Raw genomic sequence first — 25,701 nt, forward strand, 5'->3', positions numbered from 1 at the left:
GGAGTCCAAGGTCATGGCAGGACTCCTAATTAAAGACCATGCTCAGAGACTGCTGCAGGGCCAGTACCAGGGCTCCAAATATAAGGCGAAGGCCTGGGACCATCTCACCCATGACCTCACCAGTGCCACTGACATACCCCAAACTGATGAGCAGGTCAGGCACCACTATGCTAACCTGAAGCAGTGGAAGAGGGACCTCTTGGAGGAGTGGCTCCAAGAGGCTAGAGCATCAGGGGATGTTACAGACATGTGTATCACCCCAGTATGTGTGTAATAATTGCCAGCTCAGGTATATCATGGATAGGTATGGCTAAATATTCATCTTATGTCCCCTACAGCTACAAAGGAGCATGCCGCAGAACCAGGAGGCCCGCATCAGTCACCTGGCAAGTTTGCGATGAGAGGCAGGTCAGTAATACGCATGCATTTACTGTCATAGGAAATCAAAATAAAGGTAGTAGTATAAAACCTGTATTGTTCAAGGCAAGTACTGCATACACAAGAGAATATGGCAGTAAGAGTTTCATATTGTCTGTAAGTCAATAAAAGTGTAATAGCCTGACAAAACAGGTCTAACTGCTGGACTGCATGTGTATATCCTGGCATCATGTAATATAATATGCAATCATGTAATAGTACTGTAGTATTAAGCACTGTTACCCACACTGTGCACCATAAATTGAATGTGTAGGAATGCCTATATGTGACAGGTGTAATCCCCATAGGCCATTTAGTACAGCTAAGAGACTCATAGACAGTAAACAGGGAAAAGGCAGATAACAAAAACTGAATAGCACATGCAACTGAGATGTGACCTGTAGTTTTTTAGCACACACAGCCACAGTTCAAATCCTGCCAGTGGTAGTAGTCTGCATACAGAATCATAGCCCACAACTGTACAGATATGTCCAGAATGTCTAGTAAAGTGGCCCATATTTTTTGCCTATCAACCTATCCTCCTGGGAAATCAGTGGGATGATCCCAGACGCATAGGCAGCAAACAGAAAATATAACTGATTGACACACATCTATGAGAACAAAGATGGCACACTAGCAACTCCCCAATACCTTATGTGACTAAGAAGCCACGTATGTCCCATTTACACCCCAACTTGTCAAGCCGTGGTCAGAGTGTGTACAGTAACAGGGTGATATGTATGTGCATAATAGTAATGTGGACTCTGTTACTGTATGTGGGAACATTCAGGTAGTGCTAGTAAACATTCCTCCCACAGGTCTGTCAGATACCAAAACTGTGCCCAGAAAAACAAGAATGATATGCAGTTGCTCTGAATAATGAGGAGTGGGAGTGGAATTAGGCTGCATACATATGCATACCTCACAACTGTACAGATGAGGCCAGAATGCCCAGTATATGTGCCCATATCTTCTGCCCGTCCCCCTGGTAATTCTGTGAGATGATCCCAGATGTGTAGACAGCAAACAGGAATACAAGTGATTATCAAACATCATGAGAACATACCTGTCACTGTAGCAACCCCCAAAACTGTTAGGAGAGTAATATTTCAAGTATGTCCTATCTACACTCCCATGCTGTCAAGTTGTGTCCAGAGTGTGTACAGTAACAGAGTGAGATGTATGTGCATAATACTAATGTGTAATCTGGAACTTTGTGTGGCAACAGTCAGGTAGTGCTAACAAACAATGCTCTCACAGGTATGTTGGATAAGAACACTGTGCTGAGAAATACAGGCCATTATAACCTGTACTGGTAATGTTCACTTTGGTAGTGTAGGGAGTTGTGAGTGTTGCAGTTTCTCTGAATAATAACGTGTCAATTGTCACTGCCACCCACACTGTGCTACATAATATAACTGTGTAGGAAATGTGTATATGTGTCTGTCAGGTGGAAGAGGGCAATATTTTAGATATGTCCAGGCACACCAGCATGTAGTCAACACATGGCCAGAGTCTGTGCAGAAAAAGTTGGATAGCTATGTGCAAAACAGCAACAATCTGGGAGTATGTGTAGAAACAGTTAGTTAGTATTAACAAACATTCCCTCCACAGGTATACCAGGTAAGAGGTGTATACTGCAGGTAAAACCGGGTCATGTGTAACGATGATGACAGCCATATCACTGTTCAAAGTAAGGCTATAGGCTAGTGTAGTAAGACTTGTAAGGTACAGATAACAGCACTGACTAGGAAAGTAATGTGGACTACAGGAATATACTATTTGTTAATTAACATCTCCCCCCACCAACATATCTCCAGCAATAATAAACTTACCCTCCCCAACTGGTATGTATTGATTCTGATAATGTCCAGTTGTTTGACAAATATATTAATGGTTCCCATGCATGTACTATATTGAATCATTCCAACATTGGTGGCATGGTGCCATAAATGTACCTACATGCTGTTCTTATTACCACTGTGGGCCCATATATACATGTGTCCTGTTTGCTATGCAAATGTTTCATATCTGGTGTATGGGTTAATGGGAATATGTATGCATGCTGTTGTACCTAAGCCTGGAATGTGTTGACTATTACTAATCCATATATGATGATGAAATCTAAACACTATAGCACACTTGGGAAGGCAAGTCCCTGCGGACCCACTTGGCCCACCTCAGTTCACCGTGGCACCGGGCACCAGCATGTCTGGGGCTCAACCCCAGACCTCCCTGTCCATTGGCCCTGCCCACCTTCATGTGGAACCACCTCAGGGAATGGGTCTCGCCCCCCGGGAGTGGCCGCAGACAGTCACCTGTCACCCATCGCCAGGTCGGGGTCGTGGTACATAGATTGATCAACAAGCAGTTTGGTGATTTTCTACACCAGCTCAAGGGCCGCATGTCATGAGTAGAGAGTCAGCCCGGCTCTGCAACTCAGCCCCCAGCACAGCCACCTTTGGGTCTGTGAAAGTGTAGTGGTGACTTTCCAGGGGTGGCGACCTCAGTCCCACTGTTACCACTAGGGGGCTTGTGGGCTTCCAATATCCCAACATCCCTCCCCATCAAGGTGTTTACCCCCCACATGTGTCATATACTGCCCCTGTATGCGTGTTGTTTGTCTTGTCTGTTAATCTACCCTACCTACCTCCAGAAATATACCTACTACCCCTCACAAGCATCCCACTCTCATCTGAAAAAAATAAAAACATGGGCAATCTGGTACCACAAAAAAATCTCGCCCCATACATAGTTGTCCATTTTGCACACATGTCCACTAGACATATGTAATCTGGTCTGATTGGCATCACAACTTATTATTGTCCTCACCCTTCTCCCAGGGGTTTGAGTGTCCAAATCTGCCTCCAAATTCAGTGTATATGCACAGCTGTTGCTGTAGAAGAAATGGGCAGCTATGTACCTTCCCTACACCCTTCCTGTACATCCCTAGCTATTTTCCCTACTGTTTTTCTCTCTTTGTGACCCTTTTTCACCACTTTCCTATCAACCCTTTTTTTCTTTTCTTTTAAAGAACTTAGCATGGGGTAAGTGGGAGTAAGCACTTTTAAGCAACAGTAAGAGGGTCTAAGCCTGTTTGCACAGGGGTAAGCAATGCCTACACTGGGTAAGCAATTTAAAACCTAAGTGAATATAAGAAACAGTAACCGGAAGTTAGCAGTGCTTACCACTGCGCAAACACATGCAAACCTGCTTACAACTGCTTTACAGTGCCTTAATCACTCTGTATCCAATGACTGATGTTCTGCACAGCAACAAAATAAAGAGCCTCTGCAAACCTCAAACCCAGGACCATACATACCATAGACAAAGTGATTTACCAGTAAGCCATGCCAGATAAACATAACCCTGATGTTTTCAAAAACATATAATCCATCCCAGTCATTAAACAGTACAGAGAATGTATTGCAACATTTAGATGTGTGTGTGTAAATATATTAATATCTAAACAGATACAACACATATATATATATATATATATATATATATATATATATATATATATATATATATATATCAATATACATGAACATATATACATTCAAATCCCTACATCAACACATATATATGTCTACACCTATATGTCTACATATACACAGCAAGTTACATATATGTAAGCATATATATATCTAGGTAGGTATATACGTACATAGTTATATATATATGTAAGTATATATATATATGCACATCTATATATATATACCTATATATATATATATATATATACCCGCCCCCCGCCCCCTAACACTAACTTACTTACCCCCCCCTAACCCCCAAACCTAACTCACTTAATGGCACCCCCTAACTCCTCCCTAAACCCACCTACTACACTCCCTCAACCCGCCCTAACCCTAACTCTACCCTAACCACCCCCTAACCCCCCCTAACCCTAACTCACACCCCCCCATCCCCTCAGACCGTCAACACAGACACACTTACCTGCACCACCGCCCCGTCGTCCACTACCGCATATACTCACACAGCCTTTCCCCATGTCATCATCCTCGGCGTTGGTGTTGTCATCCGTCGTGTCGGTCTTTAGAACCATATATATATATATATATATATATATATATATATATATATATCCATCCATATAGGTATATATGGGCATACATGTGTAGATATCAATGGGAGAGTAACTAAATCATATATGTCCAGATGCACCGTTAATGGAGTTGAGAGGCCACAAACAATATACGTCTCGTACGAATAGGTATACCCATCCCCCCAGAGTCAAACACGTCTGCCCTGTAATACACTACCAAGTGTTGCAGATCCCATAACCAGGTCCTGACATGACGTGGGCACACGATGTTAACAGGACTACATCCCACCTCTATGATGTCATGCTGGTATTGGTAACATGCCATGCAGTACAGTCTGGCTCCCATAGGTAATGTAAAATGTGGAAGCTATCAACAGCCCCAGGATACATATACAAAGACACATATATGCAGATACAGATATAGACATGTATATATATATATATATATATATATATATATATATATATATATATAGATTTACATGTGACTACACATACACATTCAGAGATATGTACAGTTTGATACTTATGTAGTAAGTGCACACAATATGGAACAACCACTATGCCTACAGTTAACACCCTAACAACTGGATACTGGATAAGCAACCCATACAAATGACATTCGTTGCCTGCAGCATATACCCACAGAGAGGTCATAGGATAAAACATCACACACAGGTTTGCAGAAATGGAAAACCTTTATTTGTGTACTATTACAAATTTATATGCCATGTTATATAGCTGTTCAGCCACTGACGTCCATATAAACAGAGTGATGTAACTGTGAAACAGTTACACTAATACAGTAGTCTGGAAAGGTCCACAACTATTGCTGTCCAGGCCAAGCCCTTCAAATTGTACAATAATAAAGAGAGACTGGCCCACGGGATACCACACAATCAACAGTAAGTAATGTAGGTGTATATTTCAGCAGCTTCTATCTATCTGTACACAATCATTAGGTGGTAAAGACTTCAGTCGACTAAATGGGATGCAACTGTTACATAGCAAGGCATAACTGACACCATCACAGGCACACTGACAAACAGAACAGTCTGTATGGCTGGAGGCAGTAGGTCTCCAGTAACCCACTTTATGTAAGTAATGTCAAGATAGGTGAAATGTATGGTACTGCACATCCAGATACTTTAAGGCAGCTCACCCCTGATACCCCCACATTTTGTAACTAGCCTAGGTTATGTATGGTGCATCCTCCCTCCTAGACTCAATAATACAGGGCCTTATCCCACTGTAACATACACTGGCCTCTTTAGTGCATATGGGCACACATGTATTCTGTAGGTGAAGCCCACTCATATATGGCCCCAACCCCACCGTATGTGTGCCGGATACAACAACAGTGGACTGCTGGCAGGAATGGCAGTGTGGTATACGTATATGTGCATATGTATCACTATCTGTATATGTGTAGACATATAATGCTCTGTATATGTATATATCTGGATGTGTATATGCATATCTATGTACATATACATATCCATCTATATATGTCGATATGTACTTGTGTAATTATCTATATAGATATCTGGCTAATCATATGTACATATATTTTCACCATATGTCCTGAACATGGAGTGTAGCCCTACCTCAGCCCCTATAGTCCCAACGTCATAGTGTAAGGGGATGTCAGCTATGTATAGCAGGTATATTAGTAGACTACTGCTACTTTAATAGGGATTATCTTCACAGACATGGTGTGTGTGGGAGGTCACATCTGCATTTCACATGTGCTCCACTGGCTACTGACAGACATCCTAAGGACATCATAGTACAGTAACACTTTAAGCACGTAATGATCCTGTGGACTACAGCAGAGATATTGGCCAATATATGTGGACATTCTGACACACTCTGTACAGTCCAGAGGTATACACAGAACCCCTTAGTGCAGAACATGTGGACCAAGCCTGAGAGTATGGATGTAAACAGCCATGTAGATGGGTATAGCACATAACGACCAGTATTAATTCGCCTCCATAAGTTATGCATTCACACACTCCTGTCTGTCCTGACACATAATAACTGCTGGTACAGAGGTGCCATGGCCACATACTACCCACTAGATATTGACACACATCTGTACAGTATCCCACTGCTCTGTCTGACATACATGACTGTTAAGGGAGGCTCAACAGCAGTACATCTGGCAAGTATCTGGACATGACATCTCACTGGGTAAGTACACTAAACTGCTAGGCATGTAACAAAGCACTGTGCAGGCTGCAGGCAGACTGGCTCAACACTGGCCTACATCTCCTATGGGGGAATGCAAATGTACCTGCATATATAACAGACTCTACAGGCATGTCACAGCACAGGGTAAGATACACCTGTGTGAAAGTGCATAACCACAAAAAATGTGAACACAGCCACAGCAACATATGGTAAGCTAGCCTAACATTACATTATATGGACTATCTGTATAACACCATCCTAATGTGCCACTCACTCACACACTAACCGTACATATACTGGGCCACTACACAGTGTGGTCTGATGCCTGTCTGTGATATGGGACATGTGTGTGTATGGCCCTACAAACATGTAAGGCAATACAGTAACATACAGTGGAGCAGCTTGTAACATAGGATAGGACAGGACCTAGAACGATGAGATCTACCACAGTCTTTACACAGGCCGAAGTACATATTAACAATACACACGCTGTCGACATTCACCATAAGTACACAGATGTCAGTACAGTACAAACAACCACAAAATGTCCAGGTTATTTCATCAAATATAACACTTACTGTACATGACATGTGTAGCAGTCTGATATCTCACTGGCTTATTATCAGATATGATGACACTAATTATGGTGTACAGCACATATGCACCTCTTCATGCATGACATATGCACAAAGATTGACAGAATTGTGGCTGGAAATGCATACACAGGGCCAATATTAATATGTTGTTGTGATAACCTAATACATTTACTGTTGTAACAGGGTTTGTCTTAACATATGTCCTATGAGGGATATGAAGTCAGTAACTGTCACGGCTTTCACCATCTAAAAACTGCAATCCTCACACTACCTTCTGCAGTTCACAGATAGATGCTCTGTGGGTAACACATGAAACCAAAGCCACCACACACTGCCCAGTCTGCAGGTGACCCTACAGATGGGGAGTCCTCATAAACATAGAACTGAAATGGCAGGTATTAAAACATGTAGGACTGCCATATCTGCACACACCCTTTTAAACCAACATTACTCCAAATGCAGTAGAGCAGCACTTACAGTCTGTAGTCAGGTCAGGCACATCCCCCTCCTGTGTGTTGGCCTGTTTCCACAGTATATGTTGTCAGAGGTAAATCCCCAATCCATCTGAGATGCTGTTTGCCAAACAACATATCGAGTTCCTGCTCACAGTGAATGAAAAGACCCAACACTAACATGATGTCCCTAGATATCGGCGTGTGTTTCCATGCAATTGGTTATGAGAATGTTACCACAGCTGTTCCACATGCAATCAGTTAGGAGAGGGCTGCAATTCATGCAGAGGCCATCAGCTGATCATGAGCATCACTTAAAATACACATGCCACTGCCTAAGCAAAGCAGGTGAAGGTCTCCACATACACCAGTGAGGGAGTGAGAGAGACAGAGGCAGAGGCAAAGAAATGTCAGGGAGGGGTGGGAGAGTAAAACTTGAGCATGTTTGTGTTACACACCTACTACCACAGGGTATCAAAGCCCTGAAGACTATGTAGTGCTATCGCAGGTCTATGCAGTTATTGGATTCGCCACATAGGTTATCTGATGTAGAGCCCTTAGAACATATATGTGATGGTGAGTGACATCTGCAACAGGGATTTGGTAGCTATACGGTAGGTGTAGTACATGTGCCTGTCCGCAAAAACAGGTGCCAGCATCAACACAGCCACACTCTCACAGGGATGCACACACATTGGCACACTTGGCAGGGCCAGGAATACAAATCATCACTAGTCAGATTGCCACAACACATTACTGTGCAGTTATCACATGTACCACATGGGTCATATGGAGGTTATATGGGCAAAGGGTATGGGGAGGTGTCTGACATCAGACAGCATGCTTCAGTATGCCAGTGAGGGTTGTAGTGAGTGTGGATGTGATCATACGCATCATACAACACACACACACAAACACACAGGGTGCCAGTACTGACATGCATGGGTGCATTTCTGCATGGGTGTGTGGTGGTCAACTGCACCAGATGGCTATACAAGGCTAGGTGATGGGTATAACCTGGCATCAGCTCACATGACAGTGGTCTGCATTGCAGCTCAAGGCTGTAGTTTTTGCATTTCCCCACACAAGTTGGTATTGTATCCACCATCCAGTCACCTGGGTAACTATTGCATGTGGCCAGTGCTGTGCATCACTTGCCATGTATGTGTTCCTTTGTCAATGGCATGGATGGTGTCTGGGATGTGCACACCTCCCACATGCATGCACAGTGACATGTGGAACTCTACTTGAGGTATCTGGTCCATGTTGTGTACACAGATTATCATCAGATGTGCCAGTCTTGGCCACCTGTGGCAGGAACTGGTAATGGACAGCAGGTATACCCTGCACCTACATTGATAGCATGCTAACAGCATTACCTGGTGTCAGTGGTATCTGTCCATACAGGGCATGTTTTCAAGCATGGTATGTTCTTTGTGGGTCACATCTGATGGCACCAAAGGTGTAGCAGGTGTCCAGTGGGTAACATGGGGAATTTGCACTGTCTGCATGTACGTGCTTATTGGACAGATGGACAGGGTGCCATGCCCTCTGTAGCCCACTGCAATCACTCCATAGCTACTATCAGTGGCTGATAAGTAGTGTACTACCCACATATTGGCTGTTGCCTAGGCATGTATGTGCGTATATGACACATAGGTTGAGATTGTGCTTTGGATAATATTGGGGTTGCTAACTGTGATTGCCTGGCCTTGATGTCACATGTGTGGGTATGGATTTGCACCCCACCTTCTAGGCTATTTCACATCTGTTATCCCTGTATGGTGGACATTGTGATATACTAGGACCACCATATAAGAAATTTGCAAAACCTGCTCCACATTGGGCCCAGGTGTCACACACTCACGCCCACCTCCACACGGGATACGAATTAAAGACACATGCACACCTGTCATGTCTAGGATTAAAACACCTACCTAACCAGTTTATTACACTATAGTACTACACAGTTATAGTACGTGCCACAGAGATTATTGGAGTACTCCTTCCCCAAAGGTGTATATCACATTGGATGACATCAACAGGATTGCCAAAGTAGGACATTCAAATTGTAGTGAGTGTAGCTAGACTAAAATGCATTGCTCCCTACACAGACAGTGAAACACACACAAAACATCCACAACTGACATGTGTGGGTATACAACCCCTAACAGAGGTCTATATCATACTACAGCATGGAGCTGTTATAGGATGCACCACAGGGTTTACTGGAGAACTTCTTCCCCAAAGGTGTATTTCACATTGGATGACATCAGCAGGATTGCCAAAGTAGGGCATTCAAATTATAGCGAGTGTGGCTAGGCTTAAATGCATTGCTCCCTACACAGACAGTGACACACACACAAAACATCCACAACCGACAAATGTGGGTATAGAACCCCAAACAGAGACCTAAATCACAGTACAGCATGGAGCTGTTATAGTATACACCACGGGGATTACTGGAGTGCTCTTTCCCCAAAGGTGTATTTCACATTGGATGACTTCAGCAGGATTGCCAAAGTAGGGCATCCGAATTGCATGGAGTGTGACTACCCTAAAAAGCATTGCTTTCTACACAGACAGACACACAAACACACACACACACTCACCAAGTCTGGGATTAGAATGCTTACCTAACTAGTTTATCACACTACAGCAGTATGCAGTTATAGCATGTGCAATGGAGATTACTGTGCTACAATCTTCCCAGAGGTGTTTTACTAAGTGGATGACATCATCAGACTTAACAAAATAGAGCATTTCAATTGTAGGGAGTGTGACCACCCTAAAAGCATTGCTCTTTACACAGACACAGTCAGACATATACACACACACACACACACACACACACACACACACACACACACACACACACACACACACACACACTTGCCAAGTTTGGGATTAGAACTCCTACCTAACTAGTTTATCACACTATAGCAGTACACAATTATGACACACACTTTGGAGATTACTGAGCTACAACCTTCCCAGAGGTGTATTTCTAGGTGGATGACATCAGCAGCCTTACCAAAGTAGAGCATTTCAATTGTAGGGAGTGTGACCACCCTAAAATGCATTGCTCTCTACACAGACAGACAGACACACACACAAACACTTGCCAAGTCTGGGATTTGAACTCCTACCTAAATAGTTTATCACAGAACAGTAGTGCACAGTTATGGCACGTGCCATGGAGATTACTGGGCTACAAGGCTCCCAAAGGTGCATTTCACAGTGGACAACCTCAGCATGCTTGTCATAGTAGGGCTATGGGGAGGGCAGTGTGTGTGCATGCTCCATAACCCATTCATTTAGGGGTTGACACATCACATGTGGGCACAAACAGGGTCATATTTCACAGATACATGTATACAGCTGCTAGATGACCACTTCCTTGTACAGTCATGTTGCACACCTGGCACGTCCAGCACATAGTCTGTAATGCTGACAGATACCGGTGGCTAGTATCTGCAGTGAGTGATATCTGACCATTGTGTAGTTGTGGCCCTTTGGCTGTGTGCTGTGTGGGACAGGCCTGGATGACTCCTTGTCACAGTCACCCTCTTCTATGCATCTATGTATTTCTACCTTTGGCTTATTATAGTGTGTCATCCTTACATATATGCCTGTATTCCTATCCACTATGTGTGCAAAGCATGAGTGGTGCATACTGAGGAGTGTCTGCACTAACATATGCGACTGCCAGATGTGTGTGGTCCACTGGTGTTTGCAGACATGGCCTTCATGTGTTTAAGTGTGTGAGCATTCCCAGTATGCCTGTCTGTATTGAATGTGTGGGTTGTGTCCAGGTAGTTTGTACTGCAGTGCTGACCTTTGTGTTGTACACCTACAAGTAGCATGCTGTCTCTGCAGGGTATCCTTCAATCATTTGGCGTTAACTGTTACTACATTTCTGCATAGGATGGGGGGCACACCTGACTATTTCTACATTTCTAAACAGGATTTGGGGGCACACCTGACTGTTATTACATTACTATGTAGGATGGGGGGCACACCTGACACTTGTACACGTTTTCTAGGACTGTACTGGTATGCCTGGTACTCAATTTCACCCTGTAGTCTTACTTGTCATGCTGACTAGAGGCATACCAGTGTACTACAGATCTTAGCATTTATTTACCTACATATTAGTTTCTGACTTCCTACCCTTCGGAACTGATATCCCACTGCCTGACCTGCTGTAGTCTGTCTGTGTAGGCCTGGAGGGGGTACCCATAGGCCTCATTCAGAGGCCATAGCACAGCCTTTGTTTGTGTTTGCCTATACCTGTCTGGCTGGCTGTGACTGTTGTTGGTATGTGAACCCTCCCCCCCGACTGGCATGTGTGAGTCACTTACCTTGGGGGTGTCCCAGTATTGAGGGTGGTGTTGCAGGGCTGCCTATGTAAGATGCACATAGTATACTCCCCACACATGGTTAAGCAAAGGTAGTGCAATGTTTGGCATCCCTTTTACTGCATGTGAGAGTCAGAGAGAGGTATTATTCCCTGGGTCCCTCCTGTGTCAGTGTATGTGCTATGGGTTGCCTCTTTGCCAAGGCCAGGGTATACTGGGCATGCCTCCTTCTGCCTACTGGGGCAGGCTCAGGTTGTTCCTCCTCTGAGTCACTCTGTGCCTGTGCAAGCCTTGGTAATGGTGGGGGGTTGTGTGGCTCTGCCACATGCTGTTCATGCTGCAGCTGTTTCCACAGGATCACATTGTGTAGCATGGCACATACAAGGACAATTTGGGTACATGTAGCTGGTGAGTACTGCAAGGCCCCACCGGATTTGTCCAGGCACTGGAACCATGACTTGAGCTTCCCAAACACACGCTCTACTATGATTCTGGTCTGTATGTGTGCCTCATTATGGAGTTCTTGTTCAAGTGTGTGTGCATTTCTGATGGATGTCAGCCACAGCTCCAATGCGTATCCAGCATCCCCCCACTAGGTGACCACCAGGGATATCCCCATTGGCAAATCTCTGGTACAGCTGCATCAGATGCCAGATGTGAGAATCATGATAACTTCCAGGGCAGCCAGCATACACATTCATTATTATTTCCTGGGCATTGCACATGACCTGGCAGTTGATGGAGGGGAAGTCCTTGCAGTTGATGTGGACACTACCCTGCTCACCAGGTGGTGCTTTGATACATGTGTGCGTGCAGTCTATAGCATTCACTACCTCAGGGTATTCTGCTGTTTGGTGGAACAGTTACATATTGCTGGCCAATGCCTCACAGGTGTTGGGGAAATATACGTGTTCACCAACATGTGCTGACATGGCATCCAGGTACTGATGGAGTACCCTGGATGCTGATGCCTGTGAAATCCCCATCATATCCAAAGTTGGCCTTTGGAAGGTGCCTGTAGCAAGTATTCGTAGGCCTACACATACCTTGGTAACCACTGAGATGGGTTCCCCTCTGTTAGTTTTGTGTGTCAGGCGTTGCCAGCACAGCTCAACAATTTGCTGTAGGAGGTCCCTGTCCTCTCTATAGTGTTCCACTATCTCCAGCTCATGTAGCCCCTGGTAGGTTACCCTGGGTCTGTACACTCTTCTCCATCTCCTCACTGTGGGTTGGTCGACAGCATTCACATCCTCACCACCCTCAGCCTCTTCCACAAGTTATTGTATGATAACTATTGCAGCCCCTATCATTTTGCTGTTGTGAGTGTTAAAAGTTCCCTGCTTGCTTACACCGTTGGTGCACAGTGTGGGAAAAACCAAAGGGAAAGGTGTTTGCATAGTTTATAGCAGTGTTCTGGGCTGGGCTGGTCTGCTGCCTGTGTAATTCACTGATTCTGATACATTTCACTTGCCAGCTATGCTGGTTCTCTTTTATTACCTTCCTACTGCTGTTTTCCCTTCCCATTGTCTTCCTGTTTATACCCGGGGGCACGCTGTGCAAACAGAGTGCACAAATCTGCACACTGCTGCTATTTCCTGGATTAACTTTTTTTCCTGCCTTTAAAACCTGGTACGCGGCATGCACACCTGCTTAGGTAATGTAAAGAGTGCTAGGCAGGTTTAGACACACCCCCTGGCTTAGCTGTGCTAAGCTAGGAGCAAACCTGAGCCACAGGGCTCCAGTCCACATACAGTATGCCTGATACATACCCCCATGGTTGCACCAAGCTATTCCTACTCTTACACTGTTGGGACCTGACTAGCATGCTGGGGAAAACTAGGATTCACTGTCATTCCCCTCATTTATAGGTTTATAGGTTTATAGGTTCATACTAGGCTATCTGCCCGAGGGCATTTATAAGCCTAGCCCATTGTTACGCCACCCCTTTAGTATGGGGAACTATACCCATTATTTTGCTGTGCCTCTGTCGAGCAGTGACACTGAGGTAATTCCTGGGGTATATCTGCGATCTCCCATCCATTGGTCAAGATTTCTCTTGAACAAGGCCAGCGAGGTGCTCTGCCTCACATGTACCGGGATTTTGTTCCACAGCATAGGGAGTCTTTGGGTGATGAATCTATCCATCCCGCACGTCCTATTAATAGCGTGGTCGAGGTTTAAGTCTCCGCCCTTGTGGCTCTGATGGATCTAGATTTTTGAGGTGAAGCATATTCATCAAATCTGGGTTTGACATGGCCTTGTATGTTAGGCAAAGGTCACCTCTGAACTGAATAGAGCTGGAGTTCTTTCAGTCGGGCAGCATAGGACAGATTTTTGAGACCCTTTATCCTTTTGGTGAGGAACTTTTGTGGCCTCTCCAGCTGCTGCAAGTGTCGGGTCAGATACATTCGAATGGGGCATTGTACTCAATCATTGGTCTAATGAGTGATGAGTAAAGGGAGACTATGACCTCCCTTGATCTAGATGAGAATCCCTTCATGATAAGGTGGGCAATGTAGAAGGACTTCCTAACTACTTTAGCTACATGGGTGTCGAATGACAGACTACTATCAACCTGGGTCCCCAGGTCCCTGATAACTTCTTCTGTGCTCAGTGGATTGCCACCTATTTGGTAGCTAGGGGTAACCTTGTTTTTCGAAGGGTATGACTATGCATTTTTGGCATTTAACTTTAGGCGTGGCTCTGGCACCAGTTATCCGTTCTGTGAGACCCTTCTGAAGGATATCTGTGTCAGATGTGTTTTCTACTATGGCCAGTTTGCAGTCATCTGCAAACTTTGTCAGCCATAACCCTCCTGTGTTTGCTTGTACTTGGAAAAGTAGATGCCAAACAAGAGTGGGCCCAGGACTGAGCCCTGTGGGACACCACTTGTGACAGGCTTTGAGTCTGACATGGCGCCAGCAAATCTGACCCTGTGGGTTCTGTCACTCAGCCAGTTTGCAACCCATCTTGTGATGTATGGGTTAACATTTAAGCTGATGAGTTTTTCAATGATACCCGAGTGGGGTATTGTATGAAGGCCTTAGCCAGATCGAGGTAGGCTGTATGGACTGCCTTTCCTCATCAATGGCTTTGGTGACTGTTTCAAAAAGTCAACCAAGTTTAAAAGGCATGATCTGCCTTTGACAAAGCCAAACTGGGTTGGATCCAAAGTCTGCAAATTCCTATGTCTTTATTTATGAGGTCCATTATGATCCTCTCCATGGCTTTGCAGATAAGGCTTGTCAAGCTAATGGGCGGTAATTTCCAGGGTCTGTGGAGGCACCGCCTTTGTGAAGTGGGACCACAGTTGCAGTCGCCACTCCTGGTAACGTATCCAGAGGTAAGACTTTGATTAAACAGCTGTCCTAGCTGTGGGTTTAATTCCTCATTGAGTTCGTGGAGCACACAGCCGGGACACCATCGGGTCCCATGGATGCTGTGTTTTTGCTTTGGAGAGAGCAGTTCTCACTTGGGCTGGAGATGTTTGGGGGCTGCACTCATTTGGTATAGATATCTCTCCTTTGGGAGGGGAGAAGTTTGCACTGAACCTGTCAGCCAGTATGTTGGCAATGTCTGTAGGATCAGTAATCTTCACATCATTTTGAACTAGTTCTGAGCATATCTGGGAGTTTCCTCCTAGGTTTCTAACATAGCTAAAGAAGGCCTTATGATTGTCTTTTGAGTCTTTAGCTATTTTTCTCTCGAAATTTGCTTTGGATGATTTTATGAGAGCTCTTAGTTTTTACTTATAGTGATCAAGGGTGTCTTACCTTTTAAGGATTTTGCTCTATCTTGTAGTAGCTTCCTCCTTTTGTTGTAGAGTTTGTTTATGGCTGGGGTCCACCAGACACGCTTGCCTTTGGTACAAAGAGTCTTTGTTTTGCTTGGGATTGCCTTATCCATGCAGTCCTGCAGGTGCTGGTAGAAGGCGTTTGTAAGTGATTCAGCGGCTTGAGTATTGTTTTCCTGGCTCGGGGCCTGAAAGGAGACCACACTAGTCTTTAGAAGTGTGAAGTCGGCTTTTGAGAAGTTCTTTACTGTGGTCTTTTTATTTCAGGTGGGGTGGGATGAGGACCTCCAGCGAGATTAGTTTGTGATCTGATCTCACCAGTGAGGGTATACTTCGGTGTTGAACATTGTGCTCCCATGTTCGTGATGATGAGATCAAGTATGTTATCTCCTCTTGTGGGGATGGTGACTAGTTGTTCCATGGCATTTGAGTTTATGAATTCCAGGAACTTTTGGGCTAGGGTGTTTGGGCTTGAGTAGTGTTCCCAGTCTATATTAGGGTAATTGAAGTCACCTAGTATGATGGTGTTTGGTGATACATTTATCCCTCTAGTGTTTTCAGGAAGGCCATGTGAGTTTCCTGAGTTTGTGAGGGTGGCCTGTAACATGCTACAATTTGCAGAGCAGTCTTGCCTATGGTTAATTGCACCTGGATGGTCTCTGATGCATCGTGCGTTGCCACCAGTCTTGAGGTGTGGGTGTCCTTGATGAATATGGATACCCCCTCCTTTCTTGGTATTGTCCGGATTTTGGGGCGGAGCATGATATGAGGTAAAACCTGATAGCTGGGGTGCTCTCAGGAGCCTTGAACCAGGTTTCTGTCACAGCACAGACATCGATGTTCTCCATACTGAGAAGGGCCTCAGTGCGTGCATTTTGAGATTTAGACTTCTGGCATTGAGCAGCATTACCCTTAGTTTTTTCCTTTTTGTGTTCTAGGGTGGTAGGTTTAGAATTTGAGCCTTGCCTAAAAAGGCACTATGGGGTGGCAAGAGCCTTTGCCAATATCCGAATCCCAGGGTGACAGGTGCAAGCCGTTCCTTGAAGCAGCGTGGCTTGTCCAGCATGTCATCCCAGGCAGACAGATACTGGATCCCCTTTGAATGACACCAGTGTTTAAGCCAATTGTTAAAGCTGATCATCTTATCTCTGTATTGTGGCATCATTCTTGGTGAAGGTAGGATACTGCTCAAGGTCAGGGTCATACCTGCCTGGGCTACATAATCAGAGAGCTCCTCAATGTCTCTTTTCATGTAGTCCAAGGAGGTGCGTCTCAGGTCGTTTACACCAGCGTGGACAATGACTGAGTCATATTTGTACCTGCTGTTGAGAGACCTGAGTGCTTGCGTTATGTGGCGGATTCTAGCGCCCGACAGGCAGCTTACTGTGACCTTCTCCTTACTCAGTCTGGTGGCGGGACATCAGTGTGTCTGACTATGGTGTCACCCATGAGTAGTGTGTCTGCTATTGTCTTTGCCCTCAAGGGCTGTGACTGTTTGACACTCTGACTGTGAGGTCTATGTGTTGGTGTTGTGTTCTGAGGTGGTGGTTGTTTGGGTGTCTGCTTTGGTGGCCTCTGCTGTTTTGGTAGATTTTTGATCAGAGCCTCGAGTATGTCTTTGTGTGTTTATGTGTATGATTTGAGGTTGTAATGGTACTATGTGAGACTGGGTCTATAGTGTGTGTGGTAACCTTCTCCTCCTGACTGGTCTTGCCAGTCCTATGTTGAAGAGCTCAGCCTCCAGTTTGGCCATATAGTTGCATCTCTCGCATGTGTTTGTGTTTTGTGGGAGGAGGAAAGGGTTGTCTGTGTACATGAGGCAATTGAAACATTGCCTCAATATTCCCAGGTTCACCAGCTGAGCAGGAGAGGACACTAGCAACTGATCCCTCGACATGCTAGAAGGGTAGGCAAAAACTTTAAAAAAGATTCGGGGGCGTGGGTGACCGAGAAATGGGGGTTGCCTTTTGGGGTACTATCTATGACAAGAGTGCCGTATCAAGGTAATAAGTACTGTAGGAGCAAGTGCTAGGTTTAATAGATAGAGAATAGTCTACTTGGAGTCAAGTAGAGTTGATCTTTTAGTTATAGGATACGCTGATTTGATCAGTAGTATAGTTCGAGGAAGGTAGTTTTAAGGGAAAATTTGAAGAGTGGACTTTAGGTAGCGAATAGTTTAAACCTGCTTAACCGGCACTGCCCTAGTGTGCAACAGTGGCAGCTCCGCTCTAAATCTAAGCTAGCAGCGTTTAGCGTTTTATACCAGGGGCTGGAAAAGCTAGAAACTGGCCCAAAACGACCAATAAACTACTAGTTACTGGCTGAAACCTCACAAAACTGGACAAAAGGCAGCTCAATGCTTCCCACTCCCACTGGTAAGCAAGGTAGCTTCCCTTCCCCAAATAAGGCAAGGAAACAGTACACAGGAACTACAACCAAAGCCCAGGAATCAGCAACTCTGAAACTGGACTAAACTAGTAAAGCAGGAAAAACAAGAGATATTTTTCTTTTTTTTTTTTTTCACAAAACAGGCAGAAACAGGTACAGCAAACACTTATAAATGCTATGAATCAACTACTACAGCTTACACAGAAGAATTTGCTACAAATACAGTCAAATAGTAACAAACAAGGATTCCAAGTGCAATATTAAGTTAAATGCAGTAAAAACAGCTTCAATGTAACAGAAAGGCCTGATAAATACTATTGCTAGGTATTCAGATGTGGAAAGCAACAAAAATATACTTAGTATCAAGAAAATTCAGCTCTCTGCAGCCTGGATTACTCTGCTGGCCCACGTGGAGTCTGTGCTGAGTAGGTACAAGCTGAAAGTTTTATACCAGGGGGCTGGAAAAAGCTAGAAACTGGCCCAAAATGACCAATAAACTACTAGTTACTGGCTGAAACCTCACAAAACTGGACAAAAGGCAGCTCAATGCTTCCCACTCCCACTGGTAAGCAAGGTAGCTTCCTTCCCCCAAATAAGGCAAGGAAACAGTACACAGGAACTACAACCAAAGCCCAGGAATCAGCAACTCTGAAACTGGACTAAACTAGTAAAGCAGGAAAGCAAGGTAGCTTCCCTTTCCCCAAATAAGGCAAGGAAACAGTACACAGGAACTACAACCAAAGCCCAGGAATCAGCAACTCTGAAACTGGACTAAACTAGTAAAGCAGGAAAAACAAGAGATATTTTTTTTTTTTCTTTTTCTCTCAAAACAGGCAGAAACAGGTACAGCAAACACTTATAAATGTTATGAATCAGCTACTACAGCTTACACAGAAGAATTTGCTACAAATACAGTCAAATAGTAACAAACAAGGATTCCAAGTGCAATATTAAGTTAAATGCAGTAAAAACAGCTTCAATGTAACAGAAAGGCAGGCGAAATACAGTTGCTAGGTATTCAGATGTGCAATTTGCATAGGATTGCCTGCTAATGCATAGTTACATGTACCACTACTCACTGGCCATGTTGTCTTCTGACTGCCATTGACTTGCATGGCAGAATTGTGATTTTAGTTAGGGTGCTTAATTTAAGTTTCTTTTGTTATTTTCCCCCTGATCCCATTTGCATGCCGTTTCAGCCGAGATTGGCTAAAAAAAATTAAAAGTTGAGTTTTGTATTTTTTTCATTGTTTGCAATGCCAATAGCCTTATACTTGGCCATTTGCATTCATATTACATGATATGCAGCCTTTACTTGGAGCTGTCACAGCTCCATTTTGGATTTTGCAGAAATGTACTCGGTTACTAACCGAGTACATTTCTGCAGATTGCACTAGTCCTGCACAGCTGGTTGCAAGCTTCCTGGATTGCAAAATCACCTCATTTGCATAGATTTCTCCTGCAATTGGGGTGATTTGCATACACGGGCTTAGTCCGTGCAGGATTAGTGCAGGAACGCTAATGCACAGCCCTGCAGCCTGTTCCTGGATCACACGGCAGATATATTGCCTGCTAGAGCTCCTGCACCAATCTTGCAAGCTGTGCAAGGTATAGAGAATCTGAGGGAAAGTTTTTATATATTGTGGAGAACTGGAAACAACTGAACATGTTTGTATAAACTGCAAAAGGATATTCAAATTGTGGAAGGAGATATACAACACAAAGAATGTCTAAATGAATTTAGCAATATTGAATGCATAAATATGGACATGATCGAATATGGACATTCCAAAAATGTAAAACATAATTACATAAACTGGATGCAAAATTATTTGTCATAATATGGTTATATGGAACAAAAGAATTAACAAAATAAAATATAATGAAAAATGGTTATTGCCAGAGATTTTGAAAAAAATAAGATTTTGGTTGTGGAGAAAGACGTGAGGGGGGCTAAATTTTTTTAAATTTAATATAAATATATGTAATACTTCTGTTATAAATATTGTAGACGTATATATGTTATGAGACTTATAGATAAGATATATACTTTATGTTTACGAAATTAGTAAAGGACCCCTGTTCATAACCTACAGGGACAATATTGTTGGTGATTTGTCCTACTTCCTGTTTCCATTCCAGGTGCGTAGACAGCCCAGACAAACAGTAGAAAGTATGGAAAGTGTAACCAAATTAAATGTAAGAATGGAGAAGGAGATGATGAGTATTGAGATGGCTAAACCTTTACGAGTAATACAGCTAAATGAAAAGGAGGAAACAGATAAATCATTGATATCAGAGGAGCAGTAAAATAAGGTTGGTGGAGTGGTTCCAGATTCAAAAGACATATTTTTGGAAGAGCTCTTCGAGAGGGAAGAAGAAGAGAGTCAGCAGGAATGTAACCCTCTAATCTGGAGAGTTGTGGGATGCTTATTTAAAAGAAATGATTGATCAAAGTCAGCTGGAGAGTGAACTGGCAACATTATGGGGTAAGATTATGGAGAAGATACAAAAAGAAAAGGCTGCAGAGGACATAAGACAGTAAAAGAGGGAGAAAGAAGAAGTGAAGAGATGAAGGAAGAGAAGAAAAAATATGTAATAAGACAAGGCAGAAAGAAAGAAAAAGGACTGGATAGGTATGAGGTATGGGACACTGCAATTGCACCAATGGATGTTTCACCAAAGGAGGTAAGGGCTTTTATTGTTATCAATAAAGAAACATATTGTGATATATTTTTGAATCAGGACAATATATGGACAATTTCCTAGAAGAATATGAAAAAAAGAACTGTAATCCTTGGACTGACTATGTAGTTCAAGCATTTCATAGAGAGACTAAAAAGACTTATGATACAATTTAAATAGAATTTGAAAAAGAACTGGAAGAACATTTAAAAAAATATGCAAAAATGACTTGGATACAACAAAAATATATGATAAAGGAGGTTTATGGACTGAGAGTTGGGAATATGGGATTATTTTGTAAATGTACTGTATATTCCTAGTGTGATTAATGTGAGTGGTAACCTAAAACATGTTTTTTTTTTTTTTTTTGGTGGAAAAAGTGATCATTTGAGTAGTGAAAGTAATAAATGAAAATGTTTTATTTGTGGCAAAGCAGGGCATAAAACAAAGAAATGTGATGTGAAATGTAAAAAAATGTGGAAAAACTGCGCATACAAGGATAGATTGTGAAGAAAATTGAGAAATTTTAGAAAAAGAAGGCATACATAATTTAGTAAATAATAAAAATATAGAAAAGGAACAAGAAAAACAGGAAAAAACAAAGATATAATAAAGGAGGCAAAACATGGAGTAGAATAGGTGTGCTATACAAGTGAAGAATATGTAAATTGGAAAGTAGTAAGAAGAAAGAAAAATTCCAGAGGCAAAGGGGTAAAAGAGAGGAAAAGACAATTTAAAAATATAATTTTGAAAGAGAATAAAAAAGGTAAAGAATAAGATAAGAACACCACCAATATCATTTAAAAGTTAAAGATTTTAACTTTAAATGTCAATAGTATGAAGATTATGAAAAGAGGAATAGGTATTTCAGAATGGTGTTCTTCAATGGATATGCATATTATTATATTAGAAGATACCAGAATTCTGACAGAGGAAGAAAGATTACAAACCAAAATTCTATGGGTTGAAACAGTTATTTGGAATATGGGAAAATACACATGTTCAGGAATAGGGATGTTATGTAAAGAAAACATTAAAATTTTAGATTTTACTATAGTTGAATTAGGAAGAATAACAGTACTAGACATTAGATGGAAAACAAATGTTTATAGAACAATTGTTAAATATCCTTATGTTATAAATAAAGAAAGAGAAGTAATGTTTAAAAATATCTAAATTATGTAGGTGTTAATATGGATATAATACAAGTATGAGACTTTACTTGCAATTTAAGAGTAGGAAAGAAAAGTAGCAATGATATTTAAAAAAATACATGAAACAATGAAAACTGTAAAGTTATACATATGGGATAACAAACATTGGACTTATAAAAGAAGAGAAATTAAAAAGGAAATTTATTATTGATTATTATAACATAGTTTAAAAATATTGAAAAAGGGATAAAAATACATGTTTTTTCAGATCATATAGCTATATGGATAGAGGTATATAAGAAAGAAAGATACATAAAAATAGGCAAAGGTGTTAAAAAGGCTTAATGAGAAATATTTCAATAAAGATGATAAAAAAGTAATAAGCAAATTATGGAAAGACCATACAGGTATGAGAATGTTTTATAAAAACTGGACAAGTTCATGGGATCATAGGAGGTTACTATGCTAATAACCCCAGGACACTACCAAGCCATGCCAAGTTCAAGTCATGTTCCTCAGGGTGTCTGGTTGAAGCAGACACTAAAGTCAGCACCACAGCATAGTGGTGCTGTGGTAGCATTGTCAATTCACAGAAAGAGGCTCCTTGGTTCGATTCTCAGCTGGGGTGCATTCTCTGTGGAGTTTGCATGTATTTCCTGCATTTGTGTGGGGTTTCCTCCCATGTTTCAAAGAGATGCATCTGGAGCATTTCTCCCTGGGCCTCTACTGAAAATTGGCTTTATTCCAAGTCATATTTTTCCAGTAAACAAAAGTTAAATAAAAAAAATATTGCCCCTGTTCAAGACAGACACAGCTGGAGCCCCCAGGATGAATTTCCAGTTACCCATCCAATTGTCCAAATTCTGCTTAAATAGGACCAATGAGGGGCTTTGTTTAATATGAAAAGGAAGCATGTTCCAATGGTGGGAGAACCTCTGTGAGACAAAGATGTCTCTCCAGAAAGGTCTGTTGATGTCACATACTAAGGTCCTTTGAGTGAGTAACCTGTGTGCCATTTGACTTGCAAATGTGCAGCATTTCCATTAAAGCTGGGTCAGAGATTACTCTATATGCAAGATGCAGGTTACCCCTGAGTAGTCTATATGACACAGAGTAAAGTGACAATGATTTCAGTCTGTCTGCATAGGTTACCTCTGAGTAGTCTATATGACACAGAGTAAAGTGACAATGATTTCAGTCTGTCCACTTAAGACAGATTTTGAAGACCCTGAATTTTCTTCATAAGGCACCTTTGTGGTTTCTCCAATTGCTGCAGCTGTTTGGAAAGGAACATACAAAAGGGAGCTTTACACTCTATTATTGGCCTGATGAGGGAAAAGTACAGGTGGGGTTATAACCTCTTTTTTTTCTGGAGGCAATGCCCTTACTTATGAGATAAGCAGTATAAAATGCCCTTCTTATCACTGTGGAGACATGGTGATCAAAGTTAAGGTTGCTGTCAATCTGTGTGCCCAGATGTCTCACCACTGACTGTGTGTTTATGGTAGGAACATCTCCCTTGCCAAAGAGGGAGGTAATGCAAATGCATTAAGTTCAAGACCGTGAATTTGGCACCAGTCTTTAGTCTACATAAGACCTTGCAGGAGGTTGACATAACTATGGGTTTTAATGATCACTCCCAGTTTGCAGTCATCAGCAAACATTGTCAGTCGCAGTCCATTCGTTTTAGCCTGTACTTCAGAGAAGTAGATCCTGAATAGTAGAGGTCCCAGAACCGATCCCTGTGAACACCACTGTTATAGATCTGCTGGAGGAGTTGGAGTCCCCTGTTTGGACTGTATGAGTTCTATCAGTGAGCCAGTTTGCAACCTATCTGACAATATATGGGTTGATACCTAGTTGGGTGAGTTTATCAATGATCCCTGAGTAGGAGATTGTGTCAAAGGCCTTGGCTAAGTCTAGGTAGGCCATATGCACAGATTTTTCCTCTTCTAGGGCTTTAATGACTGTATTGAAGAAGTTCACCAAGTTTAACAGGCATGATCTGCCCTTGACAAAGCCAAACTGGGTGGGGTTCAGCATTTGCTGATTTCCTGTATCTTTGTTAACATGGTTCATGATGATTTGTTCTATAGCCTTGCAGATAGGGCTGGTCAGGCTCATTGGTTTATACTTCCTGGGGTCTGTGGATGCACCCCTTTGTGCAAAGGTATGACCGTAGCTGTTTTCCATCACACTAGGAAGAAGCCAGTGCTTAAGCTGTGGTTAAAAAGCATGATCAATAGTGATGCTAATTCCTGTTTTAACCCATGTAGAACACAGCCCAAGATGTTGTCTGGTCCCATACACAATATGTTTTTTGCGCTTGGAGAGGGCATTTAAGACCTGCTCATTGGATATACTGGGTGGGGGACAGGTGTTATTGATGTTTTGGGGTATACCTGGCAGAGACAGAGGAATGAAGTTTAAACTGAGCCTGTCAGCAAGTAGGTTTGCTGTATCCACAGGTTCTATATATGTAGTACCATTAACTACAAGTTCAGAGCAAATATGGGCCTTACCTTTAAGGTTATAGGTGTAACTAACAAATGCATTGTGGTTATAATTAGATAAGGAAGCTAATTTGGATTTATAGTTAGCTTTAGAGGAATTCACTAGGAGTCTCATTTGCTTGTTTAAGTTGAGGCGGGAGTGTTTTCAGTTTTGAGTCCATTCCTTCCTACTCTTAGACAGCAATTACTTTCTCTAATTCTATAGCCTATTAATGGCAGTTGTCCACCAGGCAGGTTTTGTTTTTCCTTGAAAATCTTGCTTTGGTTCTATGAGGTACAGCAGAGTCAATACAATCGTACAGGTGCTTGTATAAAGCATTGCTGTATAACTCAGCATAGGTGTCTGTTCCATCAGTGGGGTGACGCAAGCGGTTATTGGCCTTGGAGAAGTTTTTTAGTCTAGTTGTTAATAAGGGGGAGTCTTTTGTTATAGTTAATTCTAGCAAGACTGATTTGTTGTCAGATATCAGCAGGGATGGCCACACAATGGGGGTGGTGCAGTGGTCCCCCATGTTGGTGAGCATGAGCACCTTGTGGGTGTGTCGACTAGCTGGTCAAGGGCATTAGAGGTAAAGTACAGGAACCTTTGAGCAAGTAAGTTAGAACATGTACAATTTAAGCAGTCTATAAATGGGTAATTAAAGTCATCCATAAACCAGGGTTTTTGGTTGACTCTTGATTGATTTAAGTAGACCCAAGTAGGCAAAGTGAATGTCCTGATTCATGGACGGGATCCTTTAGCTGGCAATGACCTGAAGAAGGGTCTTACCTACAGTCAATTGCACCTGAAACAATTCAAGGGAATAATGCTGTTTATCCAATCTAGAAGTGTATTTATCTTTAATGAATACTGATACATCACCTCCTTTAGTTATTACACCTTTAGTTTGTGGTCTGAACATGTGGAAGGAAATGTAATCTGGTATAGCTGGGGTGCTCTCTGCAGCCTTAAACCAGGTTTCAGTGACTGTACAAATATCAACATCTTCAAGGGTGAGGACTGCTTCCAGTGTATGCAGTTTCTGGTTTAAATTCCTAGTGTTTAACAGCATAACCCTGAGGTTGTTTTTAGAGGGT

At 42.6% G+C, this 25,701-nt stretch overlaps 1 protein-coding gene across 2 annotated transcripts in view; it reads left to right on the forward strand.

Annotated features, from left to right (window-relative positions):
• The window catches only part of TMEM121 (transmembrane protein 121), a 1,625,720-nt gene that overhangs the window by 1,574,702 nt on the left and 25,317 nt on the right, over positions 1 to 25,701 (forward strand). The window contains exon 1 of one of the 2 annotated variants that reach the window (XM_044074107.1): positions 336 to 408. The exons of the other annotated variant lie outside the window; for it this stretch is intronic. The gene's annotated coding sequence lies outside the window, so the exon portion shown is untranslated. Of the gene's footprint in view, positions 1 to 335; positions 409 to 25,701 lie in introns of those variants that run through there. 2 annotated transcript variants of the gene reach the window in all.

Source organism: Protopterus annectens, chromosome 6.part0 (assembly GCF_019279795.1).
Source record: "Protopterus annectens isolate FY-2018-M chromosome 6.part0, PAN1.0, whole genome shotgun sequence".
Lineage (NCBI taxonomy): Eukaryota > Metazoa > Chordata > Ceratodontiformes > Protopteridae > Protopterus > Protopterus annectens.